The sequence below is a fragment of the Halyomorpha halys genome, unplaced genomic scaffold (genome assembly GCF_000696795.3).
Source record: "Halyomorpha halys isolate HHAL.00 unplaced genomic scaffold, Hhal_1.1 Scaffold326.1, whole genome shotgun sequence".
In the NCBI taxonomy this organism is placed as follows: Eukaryota; Metazoa; Arthropoda; class Insecta; order Hemiptera; family Pentatomidae; genus Halyomorpha; species Halyomorpha halys.
Window position 1 is genome coordinate 789,544 of NW_027106117.1, and position 9,402 is coordinate 798,945.

At 31.0% G+C, this 9,402-nt stretch overlaps 1 long non-coding RNA gene across 1 annotated transcript in view; it reads left to right on the plus strand.

Moving 5' to 3' along the window:
* LOC106681310 (uncharacterized) overlaps nt 1–5,482 on the plus strand; it is an 8,056-nt gene extending 2,574 nt beyond the window's left edge. Inside the window, exons 2-5 of the long non-coding RNA XR_001343231.2 lie at nt 1,538–1,643; nt 2,284–2,601; nt 3,523–5,235; nt 5,348–5,482. This is a non-coding gene — a long non-coding RNA (uncharacterized lncRNA). The remainder of the gene's footprint in view (nt 1–1,537; nt 1,644–2,283; nt 2,602–3,522; nt 5,236–5,347) is intronic.
* The last annotated feature ends 3,920 nt before the right edge of the window (nt 5,483–9,402 follow it).

Sequence of the window (9,402 nt, forward strand, 5' to 3'; positions counted from 1 at the left end):
AGGTATTAGTATTAATATAAATTTAAAAAAATACCAAAAATGAATAAAAAATTCTACTAAATTTTTACTAGTGACTTGAAATATATAGTAGAGTATTATTTATACAGTTTAGTCAAATCAAAGTTATTCTTTATAACTATTATAATCTATTTTATAGTTTATGCAATTATTGGATTTCGGATATACATCTGTTGTTGACAGATCTACAGTTTTATATTTTATTTTATATTCAATTCTTATTTTAGGATATATTTTATTCTTATTTATATATAGAATATATGATATGTCAATAAATACACAAATAATAATTTACTCGAGGTAACTATTTGATCAGTAACTGTTTTTTTATAATCCCTCCCTTCGTCATTTCTGGCAAACGGTGGGACTATCCCTCAGGTAACCAAGCTATCCTATCCAGAGTGAGAGGGTCAAGCTATGATTCCGTGGGACCACTACAGAATAAAAGACAAAAAGTTTATATTACAGTATTAAGAAATGGTTTATTATTTCACATTCAATGTTACGCATATATATTGGTTTGCTACATGACTCCGCATACCAATCAGTCATATATATATAATATAAATACTACCATAAATTAATTAATAAAGACACATTTTTCCCCATATAACTTATTATCCCATGAGACCACATCAGCTACATCCCAAATATTATATTTATTATACAAGTTTTATTTAAATTAATGGAATAATCAAATGCCAACATGTTTACCATGCACACACAAAAAAAAACACACACAATAAAACAAGGTTATGAGTAAATGAATACGTAGGAATAAATTAAAATAAAATAGTAATAGTAATAAAGTAAAAAAGAAAGTAGTCAAGAATTAATAAATAATTTAAAAATATACAAATAAGTTAAAACAGATAAGTCAAAAGCAAATAAATAAGTTATTTATAAATTCAATAGGGGATGCTCTATAGAAGCCTGGAGGACAACAAACTAAATTCCTCATTTTAGCCCCAGTTCTGGTCATCTAAGGAAAGAACACTGCAGAAGAAGAGGTTAAAACAAATAAATAGGTTGAATAATAGCAAACGACAATAAATAACGTCAAAAATAAACGTTAACAAAAAATAACAAACGTCTTGCCTAGAGACTAACATGGATAACACACTTTAGGCTTAAAATATGAGAAATTAACCGACGATTTGGACAGCTATAAAGACTGCTAAATACAAAATTCCATATTTCAATTAAAAAGAAACAAGACAAATACTGAAACCAATTTGAACTTGCAGACTTTAAAAACTTTGGGAGACACAAACATTTTGGAACAGCGTACGCGTAGCCCTTTCAATCAAAAGTCCTTCCAACAATTGTAAATGCTCCATTTTGCGTAACCAACAAAACCTTATACCATGACCTCAACGTACTCCATTCAGATTTTCAATACTTCAACTGAACCTTATTCACAATCTTAATCCAATCCTACAATCACTATCCCTACCCTGCCCCAATCATCTCTATAATCTACCCCGAATCATAAACTCTGAACTTTTGCGAATTGCAGTTGGAGTCGCTGGAGACCTGTGACGCGGCAGAGAAGCGCTTGGATCTCTTGAGCCTTGTTTTACCTACTTAGGGTTTCCAAGACTGAAAGTAAATATTTCATACAGGTGCGAATGTGTATTTATTTTATTGTTACTTAAATTTAATTTTCTTTATGTTGAATATAAATTATTTAATCAGTGTTAGTTTATTATATATTCAGTATCGATTTATATAATTGTTTATAATTTTTATTAAGTGGAGAAGATAATAAATGTGTGGTCAGAAAAAAAAAAAATAGAAATAAAAAAAAATTTTATTCGTGCCGACGTTTCGACCTGAGTCTTCATGAGGGCTATAAAACAAAAAGAGACAACAACCATCATTCAAAAAACATAACATTATAAAGAAATAATAAACTAACAAATTTGGAAATATAATTTTAATAATATAATAATATTAATAATTTTATGTCTCTCTAGATGATGGATCTTATTCTCTTTTTGTTTTGTAGCCCTGAAACTCAGATCGAAACGTCGGCTGGAATAATAATTTTGTGTTTTTTTTTCTTACCACACTTCTGAACATCTTCACTCCTTATTAATTTACTAGATAGTTTACCTCATTATAATTTTTATTATTTTGTTTTAATTAAATTTGTGACTTATGTTATAATTTCCATTTTTTTTTTTTGTTATTCAATTTTCTATATATATGTTATGAATGAATATTTGAAACACTACAACTTAGTTCCCATAATTATTTCAGATTGTATCATCAATATGCAGTAAAATAACTAAATCCTGATAACAACAATGCTATTACCAATTTTTGAGTAAACCGGACAAAAAAGAAAACCAAAACTAACCCTGCCAAATATGTTATTGAATAATGAATGGATGGCAGAGTGGATAGGAGGATAGTGAACTACTCGACACCACTGGCCCGCTACGTATAGTGATCCTTGGACCCCCCATGAAACCACTCGATATCCCCCGCACGAATATGTTTCGGCCTGGGCGAGACAACTAGTGCTGAGTGGTCGGCTACAATATTGATACAACCAGGACGGCATACAAGAGAAAGGTATGAAAATAGAAGGAGAGGCCGTTAGGTCTTCGAGTGGCTATTGTCCCATCTCACACCCTCACTCCCCCCTCCTTTTTTTATATTTCCCCTTTCTACAGTTTCATTCTCTCCCTCCGCTGTCCTCTTCAATTATTAACGTGAATTTGCTAAACCGCGTGGTCGGAGAATTAAAAAAAAAAAAAAATCTAACCCTTTCCATCTAAGTACGACCTCAGCTACCTGGGGGCACGTGGTCCATTTTTGAAAAAAAAAATAATTTTCAATCTCCAACGCTATTGACCAAGCCTAAATAATTCCTTTCAAGTATACCGAGAATTTTAGTAAACAATAAGTCTCTGCCTAAATCCTCCCAACACCAGAATTCCGCCAAAAGGCAAATTCTACGGGGACCGCTACACAAAAACATTATATGATTCGTTATTTAAATTAACAAATATTTGATAAAAAATCTGGAACGAAAATTGAATTTAAAGGTTATGTAGAGGAAAAATGATAATCACCAGTACAACCAAGCTAATTATTTTTATATCCTTATTAAAAATATAACAACTCATTATGTAATAAGAGATAAAGTAAAAACCTCCAAGAATTACTATGAGTGAATATCTCTTAGTGTTAATACTAGGGTACAAACTCACTTTCTCCTTGGAAAATGTGTATAATTCAAATTCCACTAACACTATACACATATGCTTTCCATAGCTGAAATATAGATGAATAGTATATAGTATGAATAGTATAGTAGGTAGCATATCAAGGTCTAAGAGGTCATTGTAAATTATTTTTACAGGATATGAACAAAACACACTAGCAATCTAATGCTATTGTAAGCGGGCACATTTGGTATCCTAAAAAAAAGTAGAATATATAATAGTTTTGTAAATTATTTTTTCAACTTAAATTTTTTTTTTTTTTTAGGACAGTACAGGAGAGAAAAAACAAGTTGAGGATCACATATTTTCCTGTAGTCAAATACAATCAACTATTCCATTCATAATTTTAATCAGAAGTCTACCACACTCTAGTAACCATGAAAAAGAAATATATATATAAAGCTCTGTTACCTACAAGAAATTTAATCTCGTAACAATTACTATTATAATATTCAAGGAAATTATTACACAATTATTAATCCAGGGGTAGATGTAGGGTATTGGCTGAAATTAAACAAAACATTTTAATAAAAATGAAAAATGGAAATGAAAATTTAACTACCTTAAAGTTTCTTCTTCCCGTTTTAAGCTAATATTTCAAAAGTGATATAGGGCCGTCGCTTCCCGGGGGTCTTAGTGGGGCGGATCCGGCCGGGAAGCATTACCTTTTTTGTGTGTTATGATCTCCTCTTTTGAGATTGTGACATGTCGTACATTTAAATAATAAAATAAAAAAAAAATCTTCCAAAAATCCTTTAATAAAAGATAACGTATAACGAATATATCAAGTATAACGAATTCTCACAGGGAAAGCACTTGCCTAGTTTTCCACTACACCTTAGCACTGTAAGAACTATTTTTAAAAAACTTTCTTGTCCTAAAAACGCATTTTCCCGACTAATCTTAGATCATATTAATTAGGGAATACAGTGAGGTCGAGAATCAGAGTCCCATACCAGTACTTATCCCTTAGACTCTTCAGGGAAGCCGCGATGACCCTGCGCGGTTGGACGAAGGTCCCAGATGAGTTCAATTCAGTGATCCATTCCATTCCATGAGTTCAATTCTCACTAATGAGTGCAAATAATTATTTCGTGGTGGTTTCTGCGAAACACTGTCATTTTGGATATCGCTGGGCGGCAACCTCTAGGTGTTCGTCAGGAGATAAAGGGAAAAAATGTCGTATTATGTATTATTTAGAATTAGGATTTTTTTGTTTGAATTATTTTGAAAATATGTATTTTTTTAATTCACCATTGATAAATTTGTTTTATTCAGAACATAATCAATTATAAAAGAATGAATTTACCAAATTATGACGCTCATATTTAGAGAAAGAGTTTTGATGGACCAAGTTTCGAACATATTGACGCAGATTTGAATATTGCATCTTCAAGAATATTTCATGCCCTATAATTACCTCATGTTATTATAGTTTACGATTATTTATTCACTGTGTGATGAGGACAGTTTTTTTGTTTTATTTGTGTTTTGTCCAATGAGATGTTAGTTTTGACAAACTACCTTCTCGGAAGCAATTTTAACTTATAGTCCTAGATTGTTTCTCATTTATAAATTTTTTGCTTAAATCAAATACAACATTGTTTTCATAATGATGAATTAGTGAAAATGCATGGATGACGCAGGGAAATTTTTATGTGGTGAAAAAAGAATATGGATTCACTAATCCAATATTTGTCCTTGTTATACTAGTGTTAATATGTTATAGCATAAGGTTTCAGGTAAATACTTGGAGATGAGTTCCAGAAAAAAAATACAAGACTAAATAAAAAATAAATGTAATGGTTAACTCAATACTGATAATTATCACAGAAAATAAAAATAATTACTAATTAAATTCAGGTTTTAGAAAAACCTACCGGGAGCGAGCGAAATGATCCTTTGGAAACAAAAGTCGAAAAGATTTTAAAGAGTATTGGTAAGAGAAAATTGCTGGGGAAAATGTGAAATAAGCAAGGTAATGAAATGTAATGCAAAAGTTCAGAAATTAATTTGATTGTTCAGAAATTAATTAGTTGAATGCAAAAGTCAGAAATTAATTTTATTTGAATGTTATTTTATTTTTTCAGTTGCTGAACTATTATAAAAATTTACAGTTTTATGCTTCATGGTGGAAGAAGAAGAAATGAGAAATTGAAAAAGAACTCTCAAAATCAAATCTCATTATAGTTTTTTAGATGATATTTTTACTTGTCTACCTGGACTACCCAGTAAAATTATAGGAGTATAAATGAAATTAATAATCCTATCAATAATTACCATGAATATTTAAATGAAAATACCATACGCATATAACCATATCCTTAATCCAGCTATAATTAGTTATATAAATAAATTTTACACGATGGAATTCTGAATGAAAAAATAATTTTATTCTTAGACAAATGTCCCCTAAGAATAGATACATTGTTCACAAATTAAGGTTAATTGTCTTGCACTCATTTAAAATGTTTCAGTATATATATTGAAATAACATAAAATTATAATTTATAATAGTAATCAATAATGCCAGTATACTTAGCTCACAATGATGCGAGGTTTAGTTATGTAATAGGTGAAGGAATAGGTGTTGCTTAAAGGAATGGATGAGGATTGACGAATGGAGATAGAAAGAAATTCAAGAAGGAGGTAGCACGTATGACGAAGGATTTTCTGAGGGAGGCTGTTCTATGGGAGGGCAAATATAAACCGATTGGTTAGGATCTGGTGTTTAATGAATGGATCGATGAACCTAGAGTGAGGAGATGAAGGATATAGGTCGGTTTTGAATTTTAAAAACATGGAATAGGAAGACATCAAGGAGGTATAACCTTCGGGAAGTTGGATAGAGCCAATTCAACTCAGTATACCAAGGGAAGGCATGAGAGTGCCTGGGAAACCCGAAGATAAATTTTACGAAGCAATTCATGAGTCTCTTCAGTCTCAACTCAAGACCTGCGGATAGCCCTCCGTAGACCAAGGAACCATAGTCGAAGTGGAGGAAAACAAGAGAGGGTATTAGGTGCTGATGGGTATTATGAGGAATGGAATTACGGAACTTTAGGAATTGTTGAAGTACAGTTAAGGTTTTTTATTGTGGGGTAGAAGTGAATTGATTGGTTGTTAAAGAAAAGTAAGGGATAATAAGGAAGGGAATAATAAGGGTGCTTGGAACCGAATAGAATGGCCTTAGTTTTCCAGCATTCAATATCAAGTCGTTTAACGCCCATGCGTTAATGCTATGTATATCTTCTTATATCCTTTAGATGACCTCAACCATCTCGGATGTGTAGAAAGATATCTAGAAATTAATAACCAATTTTACATGTAAGGGGACACAGATGGAAACATCAATTTGTTGCATGTTCAAATCACGCAAATATCTTAAAGAACGATATATGACTGACCACTGATAGTTGGAATCCTTGACAAACAAATGTTACCATTATTGACAACTGTTGATATTAATTTAAAAAAGTTACTTCTTAATGTACACATTAAAAAGCATATTTCGCGTGGTTAATGAAGAAAAAGTGGCAGTAGCATTCCTTCAGGATAGGGAACAATTACCAGGATGTGGTGGTAATTCAAACGACCATGAAATGAATCTTTAGGTAAAAAAATAAATTGGAGACGCTACAAAAGCAGGTTGTAGGTAAAGCATCGGAACAAGGACTGAAACATGATTTGATGATTCCAAAGGAAGTTTAAAAACTGCAGTACACTTTATTTTTTCATGGTGTGAGCAATTAACAATTATAAAATATTGTTTAAAACATTTAGAAATTTCTCGGTTGATTGGAATAATTACCTACGTGAAGTACCTAATGGAAATTTAAAAAAATCCAACTTGTATTGGGGGGGGGGGGGAGGTTGTAAATTTGTGGAAATAGAAGAAAAGGATGTATAACGTAGCACGCGTCTTTCTTTAACAATGGGTTTTCGGAGGGATTTGCCGAGAAACCAATGAATGTTTTTTTAAATAGTTAAGGACTGATCAGAAACCACATTATCAGAAGAATACATCTGAGTAGGAAACTTGAGTTTATACAGAATGGAAAAAAAAATTAACCTGTAAAGCACAAAAATCACTTTGTTGATCCAAATATATTAGCGAACACGCAAAAAATCGAAAGATTATGGGGATCAGTTAAATGGAGAAAAAAAAAGAAGAGAAACGAATTAAAATTTCCTAGCAACTTTTTTTTTTTAATATATCTTTATTGAAATTTACAACTGTATATTACATAATACATTTAGTAAATATGATCTCTAGCAACTTTTTTTTTTTTAATAATTTATTTATTGTTATTTACAACTGTATAACATATATACAACAAGTAAATTTGCTGTAGGTGAGATAGTGAACGAAACGAGATAGCATCCTTAATTCAAAAACTATAAAAATAGAATAATAATAAATAGTTGATTATGTAATAGTTTTTTTTATTTAATAATTTATTTATTGTTATTTACAACTGTATACAAATACATACAACAAGTAGATTTTCTGTAGGTGACATAGTGCCATGATACAAACATGTGGAGAATCTACCCACTGATAGAACTCCAATAACATTTGTAAAGTAGAAGATCCCGAGGTCATCTTATTTCAGACGCCTAGGAGGATTATTAGGTAATGAAGGAGAAGCCAGGTTAGAAACAAGGGGATTCGGGTGGTTGGGAAGTTTTCCATGGAAGGAATGGTATCTGGTTTTGGCCAAATCGGCAACATACGGGACATTGAGGTCCTGATGGATGACTTGATTTGTGACAAAGTAAGGAGCATTAAGGATTTTACGAAGTATTTTGGACTGTAAGGATTGGATTCGGGAGGAATTTGATGGTTTAGTGGAGCCCCAAAGCTCAACTCCATATGTCCAGATAGGCCTTGTAATAGTCATGTAGATCAGTCTTTTGTAATGGATTGGCATTTTTGCGTTTGTCTAGTAAAGGTTGTAATAGTCGAAATCGACGAGCAGTTTCCTGTCTTGTATGACGATTCCATGTCAGTCGTTTGTCGAGATGTAGTCCTAAGTAACAGATCTGTTCGACAGGAATAAGAGGGGTATTGTTAAAGGATACTGTTGGACAAGAGGTCATTGGTTTACGATGAAGGGTAAATGTGATTTGGTGGGATTTAATGAAATTAATTTTAATCCCCCAATTTTGGCACCATTCTTTAAGGGTGGTGATGTGGGATTGGGGGGTTTGGGATACAATGTAAGGATCATTGTTCACTGATAATAGACATATATCATCGGCATTTTAGCAACTTATTTAGCAGAATTCATGTGGCGGACACAACTTGAAGAAAAAGATACGTTTTATGAAATTTTAGTAGAAATAAAAGAGTTATGGTAAGAAATAAATAAAAATTATTTTTATTCACATAAACACGCGTGTTTTTATTATTTTATTTTAAATAATATAATTTGTAAGAATTGGTAATACTATAATAACCAGGTACCATCAATTTTTATTGAGATCCAAGGAAATCGGCCATGATTGAGAAACAAGGTAAGTTCAAAGCTTCAGATAGATAATTTTTTTTTTATTATTATTTAATTTAATACATGTTTTCTTGTTTGTACTCAAAAAAACCGATCTAGTACAATTGCTACATAATTAATTTAAAAAAAGATAAATTCCTTTAAAAGTTATAGAAATGAAGCTAAGCCGAATTATTATCCAATTAATCTTTATTTCAAATAAAATAAAAAGTTAAAAAATTGTATTTATTTATATTATTTCTGTTAGGTTACTCAATGTAGTTTTTATAAAGTGAGTAATTGAAATAGAGATTGTAAACTAGTAAATATAATAATTTTAACTATAATAATAATGGTATTTTTGACATTATGATGAAGATTAATTTATTGAGTTCATACACAATGTTTCATGATTTAAGATATTTTGAAGAAAATTGATAAATAATTTGAAAACGCAAAATGGCCTGTAATTATGTTGATTATCAATATTTTGGCTGTAATAGTGTAAATAAGATCGTTGAAAATGGCTGGAATGGCCGAAACGTATTCTAAACGAGTGTTAAGACAATATAAAAGTGTTGAGACAAAATGGATGCTTTTTTTATAACTACTAAACAAATCTGTCTCAAACGAAAAATTGTATTATATATATA